This window comes from Cupressus sempervirens, chromosome 4, assembly GCF_028749045.1.
Source record: "Cupressus sempervirens isolate cs-2001-9-10 chromosome 4, ASM2874904v1, whole genome shotgun sequence".
NCBI lineage: Eukaryota > Viridiplantae > Streptophyta > Pinopsida > Cupressales > Cupressaceae > Cupressus > Cupressus sempervirens.
Window position 1 is genome coordinate 144,840,506 of NC_143121.1, and position 13,170 is coordinate 144,853,675.

Consider the following 13,170-nt stretch of genomic DNA (forward strand, 5'->3'; position numbering starts at 1 on the left):
GTAGTGTTGGATGATACTCCAAAAGCTGATTTTTCAGCCATTCCTCATGATGTGCAACAACTGCAACAACAAATACCACACACACCAGTGAATGTTAGATGGTCAACAAGGCAAATTAGACCTCCACAAATGTTTTCTCCCTCTTTGTATTCTATTTTACTTACTGATGCTGGTGAACCTAAAAGTTATGATGAAGCTGTGCAGGTGGATACTAAGATTCAGTGGGAGTCTGCAATGAAAGATGAAATGGACTCTTTGCTAAAAAATAAGACATGGGATTTGTGCAAGTTGCCTATAGGTAAAAAGGCTTTACATAATAAATGGGTTTATAGGTTGAAAGAAGAGGAAGGAGGTAAGAAAAGATTTAAGGCCAGGTTAGTTGTAAAAGGATTTGCACAGAAAAAGGGAATTGATTTTGATGAGATATTTTCTCCTGTTGTTAAAATGACTTCTATTCGTACTGTTTTAAGTCTTGTGGCTACTGAAGATTTGCATTTAGAGTAGATGGATGTTAAAATAGCCTTTCTTCATGGTGATTTGGATGAAGAAATATATATGGCTCAGCCACAGGGTTTTGAGGTCAAAGGTAAGGAGAACTTAGTGTGCAAATTGAAGAAAAGTTTATATGGCTTGAAGCAAGCACCTTGGCAATGGTATCTAAAATTTGACAATTTTATGCATGAGCATGGATATAACAGGTGTCATTCAGATTACTGTGTTTATTTTAAGAGGTTGGATGATGATAGCTACATTATTTTATGTTTATATGTTGATGATATGCTTGTAGCTGGGTCTAAAATGGATCATATTAAGGGGCTGAAACGCCAATTAGCACATGCATTTGCTATGAAGGATTTGGGGGCAGCAAAACAAATCCTTGGTATGAAGATTTGCAGAGATAGGAAGAACAAAACATTGACGCTATCTCAAGTTGATTATATTGAGAAGGTGTTGCAACGTTTCTCTATGGAGAATGCTAAAGCTGTCAGCACACCTTTACCCAGTAATTTGAAATTGACTAAGGAGATGTGTCCCAAGACACAGGAAGAGGAGGATGAGATGTCCAAGGTACCCTATGCTTCAGCTGTAGGAAGTTTGATGTATGCTATGGTATGCACTAGGCCAGATATTGCACATGCAGTGGGAGTCGTTAGCAGGTATATGAGTCATCCAGGATTTGAGCATTGGAATGCTGTCAAGTGGATTCTCCGATATTTGAGAGGAACATCCAATAAGTGTTTACACTTTGGGGGCTCTACTACTGATTTACAGGGCTATGTTGACTCAGATTTGGCTGGGGATATTGATACCAGGTGGAGTACTACAGGTTATGTCTTTACTGTTGGTGGGGCAGCCGTGAGCTGGGTTTCTAGGTTACAGAAGATTAATGCTCTCTCCACTACAGAGGCAGAGTATGTTGCTGCTACAGAGGCAGCCAAAGAGATGATATGGCTTCAGTTCTTCTTGGAAGAATTGGGACATCCTCAGAAGGATAATTATTTGTTCACAGATAGTCAGAGTGCCATTCATCTTGCTAAGAATTCAGCTCTGCATTCTAAGACCAAACACATACAGTTGCGGTACCATTTCATTCGATCAATTTTGGAGGATGGACAGTTTTGGTCCCTTTGTTGTTTTAGGTAATCCAAGAACAAAATCCTAATGTCACTCCAAGGTTTCTCAAGAATAAAAATAGGTGTATACAATCTAGTATTCTAACTTACTCCTTTTGCTACTTGACAAACTCCACAACTCTTCACAAATTTCCAAACATCCTTATACATCTATGGACAATAATACTTCTCCTTCAGCAAACTCAATTTCTTATCAATTCCAAATTGTCCAGCCAATCTACCATTATGTTTTTCTTTAATCAAATTCAACATCATAGAACTTCTAAGAATACACAACCAAATACCTTTAAATCACATACCTTCTTGAATGAAATATTCATCACACTTACTGATGTGATCTATCAAATTTGGTGCTCTACACTCTCTCCACACCTTAGAAAAAATTAGGATCAATATCATACAATTCTTTCATTTCACCAAAACCAAGAACTTCAACCTTCATTTTAGTCAACAAAGAACGTCTTCTACTCAATGCATCAACAACTCCATTAGTAACTCTACTCTTATGCTTAATCACAAATGTAAAATTTTGCAAATACTCAACCCACTTCATATGTCTCTAATTCAATTTATGTTGACTTCCCAAGCACTATAATGCTTTACGATTAATATACAACACAAACTCCTTAGGAATTAAATAATGTCTCCACTTCTTCAAAGCTTGAACAATAGCATAAAAATCTTTATCATACACAGAATACTTCCTTTTAGCATCATTCAACTTCTCACTAAAGAAAGCAACAAGTTTACTTTCTTGACTTAATACAGCTCCTATTGCACTACCCCTTGCATCACATTCAACTTGAAATACCTTGTTGAAATCAAGAAAAGCCAATACGGGTAACTTAGCAACCTTTTGTTTCAAAATCTCAAAACTCTTATCAGCTCCATGTGTCCCTTTTTATCTCCTTTCATTGTCTCAGTCATAGCATTACAAATAGCACTAAAATTCTTTATAAACTTCCTATAAAAACTAGCCAAACCATGAAATAATCTTACCTCACCCACATTCTTAGGTGTAGGTCATTCCAAAATTGCTTTAACCTTCTCAAGATCCAATCTTAGACCATCAACTAAAATTAAAAATCCCAAATACACAATCTCTTCTTGGATAAAAGAACACGTTCTTCATATTAATCATCAACTTCTCCTCGTTCAATCTCTGTAATACTTGCCTAACATGCTCAATATGTTCTTCCTTAGTCTTACTAAATATTAGAATATCATCCAAATAAACAATCACAAACAAACCCAAAAATATTTTCAAAACTTTATTCATGTCATGCCCAAAATATAGGGGCAGAACACACACAACTATTTTTTTTAAATAATAATAAGATTCTCAAAGGTTTAAGAGTTTGATTCGCAAGAATGCATCTACTATGTTCATCTTAGGTTTATGCTCGTGAGAAGAAATAAATTGATAAAGTTAAATTCTCATTATTAAATTGGTATTAACATTTGATTCATTATTAAATTAATATTACCACAATGTATTAAAATTATTCTAATATCGATCGATGGAATATAAGTACAACTATTGCATAGCCTAGACATCAAAGAACTAATTACTATGTTATCATGAAATAAGTTGTCTAACTACATACAAACTCAATTCTAAAACTAAATATAATTAAATTGATGATCTATTGAGAAACGATGATAATGATAATAAAATATATAGCTAAAAATTGAGTTAACTAGAATCTAAACTAAATTCACTAAGACAATTTATAATTGCAACATAACCATTAACTTTCCTTACCAATGAGCACTAGAGTTACACTAATTAAACCTTTACTAACCACTAAATTTTAAATCTAAATTTATTAGAAATAAAACATTTCTAAAGGTAATAACAATATAATTAAATTAACTACAATTAGATAATAAAATAAAACAAGCTTTCATAACCTAGCAACCTAACATTTTAATTTAAAAATTATCTCTAATATACTTATAACAATCTAATTAATGTTAATCTATCATTACAATTAAAATTGAAGACTAAGGTTAATTCAAATAGATCTATAAGTCAAACTAAAATTTATTTAAAACTATTACAAATTTAGGTCCAACATTTAAATGCCAATATAAAGTTCAATCTAACTATTCTCACACTCTATAAAACTAATTAATAACATAAAATAAAATACAACAATAACAAATGATACTAAATTAAAAACTAACTATTTAAGAACTATCTTAATTAATACTAACTTAGAACACTAACTACTATATAATGAAATAAAACAACTACTGATCGAACCATTAACTAATATCTAAAACCGTATTAATTAAACTACTTAAAAATAGAACTAACTTAAATCATATCTACTTAACCGTTACATTAACAAGTTCTAACTTTAAATACTACTAAAACATTTTAGACAAAACAATGATCTATCTAAATTCTAATATTTATCATATTTTAAAGCTTAAAACTTTTACTAATCTAATTTTAAATAAAATTTAATAAATAATTAAGACATTAACATTCCTAACTTATATAGCAATTTATAACTATTAACATTACTTAAAAATTACTAACATTAACATTACAACCAAGTACTAACATTACATTAAACTAAACTATCCTAAATCTACCTCTAAAACATATATTACCTTCAAAACTAATACTAAATATAACTAGCTAAACTAGTCCCCTAAGCTATCTACCCCCTCTCTCACCTAGGCCAAGTGGCAAGTCCACATGCGTGAGCCAACATCCAAAGGGGAGCACACTGCCCAAGGTCTACACAATGTAGACCTAGTCCCCCCCATCTTGCGTGAGTGAAGGGGTGAAGTGGGGAGGTCAGCGCTAAGGGAAGGGAGAAGATATGGGGTAAGAAAAAATTGCTAATCCCTTCATTTTTATTTGACTAGCCTGCCTTGCAAGTACAATAGACAAGAAGGTGTAAGACCTCATGTGCGTGGTCCCTCAAATCGCGCAAGAAAGCCTCCATGATGAGTGCGCTTGGAATGGGGAAACGTGAAGTTGGGAAGTTTGGTTGACAGCTAATGTGTTTGAATGAAGTTGAGTGTCCATCTCACCCACTTCCTACCACCATGTATTCCATACAAAAGTTGAGGGGTTACAAGGCCATGTCGCCTTTAATATTGTGAGTTGAGGAATGATGAGTGGAGGTGCGGGTCAGAGACTTAGGTTAGAGGGAGAGTATTAAATGAAAAAGTTATTTAGGTGAGCTTAGAATAGATGTATAAATATATATTTTTTTGCATTATTTACTTTTTTTAACATCAAAGCTATTCATATTTATGTATAAAGGTTTGAGAAAAGATTTTAGTTGAGATTCAAAGAAGAATAATTCAGAGAATATTCTCTGTGACTTGCGGGGGGAATTAAATTTTTTTCCCCATACATTTTTCAGAGAGATTTTTACTCTTGGAGATGCACTTTTTTTTTAAGCCAATTTTTGTCTAAGTGTTGACATGTTTTTCTTTGCTATATATTTTTTTTACAAGGAGTGATTTCTAACCTAGTAACAACATTAATCCCATTTAGCAAGCATACTAATACAAGTAAGTGTATAAGGTTATTCTTTTCTTTCCTCCTATAATTATGTTTAATCAATCATCATATAACAAGGTGTATGTTCCATTTATTCAGAATTCAAGGTGATGCATAACTCTTAGCTAGATTTGATTTTGTCCATTATGAAATTTAACAAGGAAAGAGATAACTTTGTTGTCCACAATGTAGGATTTTAATTTCCCCTAAATACATAAAACATCTAATTGGAGACTTCAACATATCAAATTACATTTCCTTACATAATTGAAAACTTGAGAATTCATAATTTGAAGACGTAATCTATTAACCTACTTCTTCAAATACATATGCATAATTTGAAATCACATAAAAGAAATGCAAGGAGGTTTTCATAATCTTTTTCTTTCTCTATAATTCATCCTAGTTCAAGGCTCCATCGAGAAAGAACCAGTAAGAAAACCCAATGTCTTTGCCAATACATCAAAAATTCAAATACATTTTACATAATATTACAATTCAAATGAATCCTCTTCTAAATCCTTCACAAGTGATTTCTTCCAATATCTTCAATTCTTCAAGGAAAACAAGGAGAATACAAGAGCTGAATCGAGTGAAACATCACAACATCAAGAGCAATTCAAGCATACACCCCAGCCCAGTTTTACACAATAGGTCCAAACATAGAACCTGACTAGGGGGGAGGTGGATTTTCCCAATGGGAGACATCAATCACCATACCATAACATGGCCATTTTGGAGCTAAACTTCAAGAACTTCCATTCTTCTACAAGGCCCTTTCGAGGCTATTTCCACAAGGATTTTCATTCCTTTCCATATTCAAGAATTCACAATATCCAAAAAGGTATGTGATGACAAGTAGGAGCCCATACACCCTACCCTCTTTCCCTCCTCTCACCATGAGAGGAGACTCTACACCATTGAGGTCCAACTGAGGCCCTTCCCCTATACCTGGCCACTTCTTCCCTATCCAAGGGTGAGGAATGCCAAAATAATCCCCATGAAATCCCATCAAAAAAATAAAACCTCAAGACAAGCATAAGAATACATCAAGAACAAGATAAAATCCCTCCAAATTAAACCCAACACACAAGCAAGCAATACAAAGAACAACTTAATGCCTTATGCATGATTCAAACATGAACAACATGAAGAAAAAATCCAAAAGAGTGAAGAACTCCTCCTACCTTCACAAAATGTTATGGTAAAACGGTAAGTTGAGAAGAGCTTTTCCCTTTTCTTCCTTCAATCTTCAAACTTTCTCTAAAAACTAGAGATTGGGTAACCAATCCAAAACTACTCCCAAATGCCTCTAAGTATGATCCTTAACTCAACTAGACTTCAAGTAACCTCAAGATGAAGTTTGAGTCACCAACTCAAGTAGGATACAATCAATTTTTGCAATCAACCAAAAGTAGGATTTTTGAGTGACCCTAAAAGTCAAACAAAGAGGCTAAGGGGATGGAAAGTACTCCCCACCCATACCCTTAACCCTAGGTTACTTAAACTTAATGTTTTAAAACCTTAAAGACTTAATAGGAAATAAACAAAGGCTAGGGGAATAGTAAGACCAATTAACAACCTTCAAAGGAAAACAATGCAAGGATAGCACAAATTAACAAGGGGTTTAGTTCCATCTTTCCATTAGGTTTCCTGGCTAAATATCCTGCACACTCATTGCACACATCAGTAGGTTCAATAAATCACATGCATTATGTAATTTAATATCAAAAAAAAATATAAATTAAAACATCCATTTTTCTAATAATCCTACTCATATTTTTTACTGTTAAAATTGCATAATCAAAGTGTTAGTTTTTCATTCATTTACTTCATCATCGTGCATATTTATAAAGCACTAAATAAAGAAAACAAATATCTAAAAGTAAAGCATCACACATCATAAATAGTATAATAATGTTTAGTGCATCAAATAATGTTCTGACATATCAAGTCATGAGTATCAAAATAATAATGTATCATCGATGCTAGGATGAGTCAAGGTAAGGCCTCACAATTCATTATCCTCATAAAAGTACTAGGTGCATTAGTCAAACCAAAAGGCATAACCAACCATTCATACAAACCATCTTTTTTCTTGAAAGTAGTCTTCCATTCATCACTTTCTCTAATTCTAATCTAATGATAGCCACTCTTCAAATCAATCTTGGTAAAATACTTTTCTCCACTCAAATAATCCATTATGTCATCCATCCTTGGCATAGAAAACCTATATCTCACTCTGATCTTGTTAATAGCTCTATAATTAGTACATATTCTCCATTCTCCATTCTTCTTAGGTGCTAATACACTAGGTATAGTACATGGACTCAAACTTTCTCTGTTTAATCCCTTTTGTAGCAATTCATGCACTTTTTTTTTACATTCTTCATTCTTTATAGGTGTCAATCTATATGGTGCTTTTTTCAGAAAACTAGCTCCAGGAATCAGATTCATACAATGACTTATACTTCTCATTGGAGGTAAACTATCAAGAATATCCTCGACAACAATATCCTTATACTCATTTAGCAATTCTATAATTTTTTTTGGTACTCGGCTACCACTATCTATTGTTACCTAGTCATTGCTAGCAATGCTAGGTCCTCTAGGAATTATAGCAAAAAAAAATTGGTTCTTCTTCACTTCTTTTTTCAATTTTTTTCCTAATATCCATGCAAACTTATATTGTAGTATTGAGTCTTCCTTCATTATGGCTAGTAAAGATCAGCTTTCTGAAACATTTTGCTTTGAAGATAATTTATTGGTGAATGATCTTGATCAAATATGTGCAAATGAAGAGGCTGAGATATGTTCTGAAAACCACCTTACTAAAAATGTTGATGAAGAAATTGATGCAACAATAGTTTTTGAAAAATAGGTTACAAATATTAATAAAGTACTGCAGCATCCTATAGGAGACAAAGAATTAGATGAAGATTTTTCTACTTGTGAAATAAAAATTGAGCAATCCTTAGTGCCAACCACATATGATTCTTCTTCTTTAATCAATTCAAATATTAAAGTTTTGAGTTTAGAAGGACATTTCTTAGATTTGATAAATGCTAAGGATGAAGAAGATGTTTCAATTCTATTAGAATCTATGAGTAATGAAGGATCATCCAGTTTCAGCCTGAGTTTGAAGTCTGAAGTGGTTATTAATAATGCGTCTAATGCTGGTATTTTTGATAAAAGTGATATTGTTGGTAATAAAATAAACACATGTAACTATCTTCAAGCAACATGTACAAAATTTGGTGATTTTTTTTCTTCTTCACCAAAGAAGTTAGAACATGTGGAAAATGGGGATGCATTTTTCAGCTCTGGTTCAGAATCAGAAGTTGTTTTTGTTAGTGCTTGCAAACAAGAAAATGAAGATGATAATGCTGAAAAAGATGAAATTAATTATATTCTAGTAATGCATCTAGAATATGCTGAATATTTTCTTCCATCATAGAAGTTTGAGTATGCAAGGAAGGATGTACATGGAAGCATAGATGAATCAGAGGTCTATAATGAGGCATGGCTATTTGGAAAGATCTTGTGGGTCATCATGTTGCAAAAGGATTTGGGGCTTAAGTTCAATAGTGAAGGAGTAGCTAAAGATTACCTATGTTGTTTCAAATTGATGAAGCATCTCCCTCTATTCAGAAGAGGTTCATACTTTTCTCTTCCTGTGAGTGGCCACATATGAATCTTTCTTTATTGTTGGTCCTACTAGTGAGGTTTCCTCACCTTTTGTAAATAAGTTTTGCTTTCTAGTTTTTTTGTGTTGTAGTGTAGCTTCTTCTTGCTTAGTTTTTTTTGTGGTTGTTTTCTCTTTCTTTGTTTCAGTCTACCCTGCTCCCCTCCACCCTTCCTATATGCACTTTCTCATTGATCTTCGATCTAGACTCTGTAACCCAATGCTTAAGGCACTTGCTTAACCAGAGATGATGGATTCTCTATGCACTTTGTAGTACATATTCCCTAGTTGAAGCCAGCTGTTCCCTGACTCTAAGTCATCCATTTTTTTTTTGGCAATATTGATTCATAAAGTCATCAAGTTAGTCTGGTGTCTAGGTCTAAGTCTTTATAGGTAGGTAATCCTTGCCAAGTTTCCCTTCATTTTCCATCTTATTTAAGCTAGGTGGGACATTTTCAAGGTCTCATTAATTGGGTAGGTTGTAGCCCCTAATTTGGAAAAGATTGTGATTTTTCAATTAATGATCTTTTTAGTAGAAGAATGGTTGGGGATTATGATTTTCAAGCATTCAGAAAGTTTACATACAAATAACACATTGACAGAATTGGTTTTGGAAGTCTCAAATTTTATTCCTTGTGCATTCAGTTGTTGAAACCTTGCTTATACTAAATGAATGCATCTATGCCAACATGGCTTTCAGCAACAGAGTATAGATAGTCACAGATTGAGTCACATCTTAGATTGTTTATAGTTTTGAGCAAGGTCCAAACAATAGAACTTTGGAAAGAAATCTTTTTATTAATACAAGACTATGAATGCAATTCTCTGAAGGCTACTTGATTGAAGTAATCACTTTAAGAAGGATCATTGAAGAATAGGAGAGAGTCAAAGATCAAAAATCCTCTTCCCTTGAACTCTCCCCTTGCTCTGAAGAAATTGATGAAGGTATAGATAATGCTTTTCCCAATTCAGATGGTCAATAGAAGAGTGACAAATTGGAGGAGACTCTAACAAAGGATGGAAATATTACCATGCATTTGGTTGATATTACTTAAGAGCATCAAGATGTAGAAGTTATTCACCATAGAGAAAATGAGCAATGCCAACTTTCATCCTATCCATATATGGTCAGTGATGGTAGTATAGATTCAGCTAATCCCAAGCTTGGACCAGCTTTGAAAAGAAGTAGATTCAACAATGATGTTGAGAGCTTGGAAAGTCAGCCATATAGTGGACAACAGTTGATGCCAATGACATTCTCTAGCCTGTCACATTTTAGAGCTCAAAAATCACCTAGTTCAAACTACCAAAGCACTGTTGCAAGTTTGACAAGGAAGAAGACATTAAAGAGGCCATTAATGATGCTGGTTTTGAAGTAGAGATTATCCCTAAGATTTCTACTTTTTCTAAAGGTCAGGGACTTGTAATAGGCCAGTTCAGAATAGGTGGAATGACTTGTGCAGCATGTGTTAACTCAGTTGAGGGCATATTGAGAAATTTACCAGGTGTGACACGAGCAGTTGTTGCATTGGCCACTTCATTGGGTGAGGTTGAATATGATCCAAATCGAATAGAGAAGGTAGTGATAATCATAGAAATTGAAGATGTTGGGTTTCAAGTGGAGCTAATTCATAGTGGGCAATAAGATAAATTATCAATTGGGATTACTAGTATGTTTATTGAGCATGATGCCAAATATGTTGAAGGCATTCTTGGAAGCTTGAAAGGAGTCAGGATGTTCATGGTTGACTTAATGCTTTCAAAAGTAGATGTTCTCTTCAACCCAGAGGTGATAGGTTTGAGATCCATTGTAGATTCCATTGAGAGTGAGTGCAATGGTCATTTTAAAGCAATATTAAATGGAACTTACTCTGCTTACTCTCAAATTCATATAAAGAATCCTCGCATATGTTGCGGCTATTCACTTCCAGCATATCTTTTAGTGTTCCTATTGTTTTTATAGGAGTGGTCTACCCTCATATACCATTCATGTATAGTTTTCTACTTCTACGTTGTGGTCCCTTTTTAATGAGAGATTGGTTAAAGTAGACATTGGTAACCCCTATTCAGTTTGTTATTGGCAAGCAATTTTATGTTGCATCCTACAAAGCACTGATAGATGGTTCAGCAAATATGGATGTATTAGTTGCACTTGGCACATCAACTGCTTACTTTTTTCTGTCTATGCCCTCCTTTATGGTGTTGTTAGTGGCTATTGGACAGCAACCTACTTTGAAACAAGTGCTATGCTTATTACTTCTATTTTATTGGGAAAGTATTTGGAAGTGTTGCAAAAGGGAAAACATCATATGCAATCAAGAAGCTCTTAGAACTTGCGCCAACCACTGTTTTGCTACTAATTAAAGATTTAGATAGCAAGATTGTTGGAGAAAGAGAGATTGATGTGCAATTGATTCAACAAGGTGATTTACTGAAAGTGCATCCAGGGTCACAGGTACCATCTGGTGGAACTGTAATATGGGGTTCCATCCATATCAATGAGAGCATGATTACTGGTGAGTCTATCCCTGCTTCGAAGGAGGTAGGAGACATAGTCATAGGAGGCACAATGAACATAAATGGAGCTCTTCACATTGAAGCTACAAGAAAAGGCTCAGACGCTATCTTTTCACAGATTATCAATCTATTTGAGATAGCTCAAATGGCTAAAGCACCTATTCCTGGAGCTCTTGGTACTTATCTAGAAGAATGACTACCTCCCAGAACTGATTATTTTGTTTTTGCTCTGATATTTTCTATCTTTGTGCTTGTCATTGTCTGCCCATGCACCTTGGGGTTACCTATCCAAAAGCTGTTATGGTGGCAACCGGTGTTGGAGCCACTAATGGAGTTCTTATCAAAGGAGGTGATGCTTTGGAACGTGCACAAATAAATATATATAATGTGTTATATTTGATAAAATGGGAAACTTGCTACTCCACTGTCACGGGTTCCACACCTGTTGTATGCATTTTTTTCAAAGAGAATCCTATGTCTTCATATGAATGTGAAGCTTATGGGATCATGCAAATGCTTGATGTCAACTATGCACAAGTTTTGTTTGGAGGCGTTACTGGTTACTCTTCTGATGGCATTAACAAGTTTTTGTGGATGGATCACATCAAATTTGGAGTGTTTCCTATTATCAAGGAGTCTAATTTTCTTGTTAATGGAGAATACCATGTTGACAAAGGGGCAAAAATCTAAAATTCTTAACCGTCTTATGTATAAACTACGTTACTATAGATTTGGAGAGCTAGAAATCCATGGTGGGAAGCTTGTAGCTCCATCGATATATTTAGATTCATGTTCTTTTTCCAAAAAGAAAATGATGGCAAATTTTGGAGCTACTTTCCCATTGCAATGAAAGTGACACTGAGCACTTGTAGAAATTCAATACCATCCTTTCAAGACCAAATGCAAATTCAATTTCACCATCTTATTATTTTGTAGAAGAAGAGTTCACAAAGCATAAATCAGATTCACTGGGTTCATCAATTCGAACAAAGAACCCTTCAATCCATTAAAGTAGTTAATTTTAGGATTCACACATTTAATGTGATGAAGATCATGCTAGATGTCCCTTGATGCATCTAAAAGGTTGAATATCAGTCGTGACAAAGGAAGAGATAGAAATCTTTTGGCTTCTCTTATTTGTAATTTTGAAAGTAGTCTTCTAAAAACTTTTCAAATTCTGAATTTGAATCAATTCACATTCCCCTAAAGGGTGTAGGCTATGTTATCTATATAAGCTTTGAAAAAAGAGGAGAAAGGAGGTTCTGCTTTTTCTGCATACAGTTAGAGAGCTGGAGTAGAGAGGAGAGCATTCAGTTTTCTGCATTTTCATTCATGCATTAGAGATGGATATTTTGGTTCTTTGTAATAGATTTGGCTGTAGATTGTAAGCAAATGTAATCAGAGTATTATGTTTGTTGTGTTCAAAACAAGAAAGGTTTTGTTATGGATCAAAGCATTTAGGCATCACTTTTCTGATTACTTCCAATCGAAATATTGTTATAATCAGTCTTAAGAACTTTCTTGCATTCTTAGCTAAATGGTGAATGGGTGATAGATTAGAGTACTTTCATCTATTCATGTTGCAAAGTTTTAGATGTTCAGTCTTCATTTTAATTTCATGTTGTTGCATTTGCATGACTAACAACATTCTTGCATTACCAATCTTGAGAGTCATAGGATGTGTGAGTTCTCAAAGTTGGCTAGGTTTAACATCTAAAATTTTCCTGAGTTAGTCCTGCCTAGGGTTAACTTGGTTTCTCCTCTTTCATTCTCAGGTTAAGAACGCACCCAGTTAGTTTAGG

At 34.1% G+C, this 13,170-nt stretch overlaps 1 pseudogene; it reads left to right on the plus strand.

Moving 5' to 3' along the window:
* Positions 1 to 8,269: 8,269 nt before the first annotated feature.
* LOC149560359 (copper-transporting ATPase RAN1 pseudogene) lies at positions 8,270 to 12,058 on the plus strand (annotated as a pseudogene).
* The last annotated feature ends 1,112 nt before the right edge of the window (positions 12,059 to 13,170 follow it).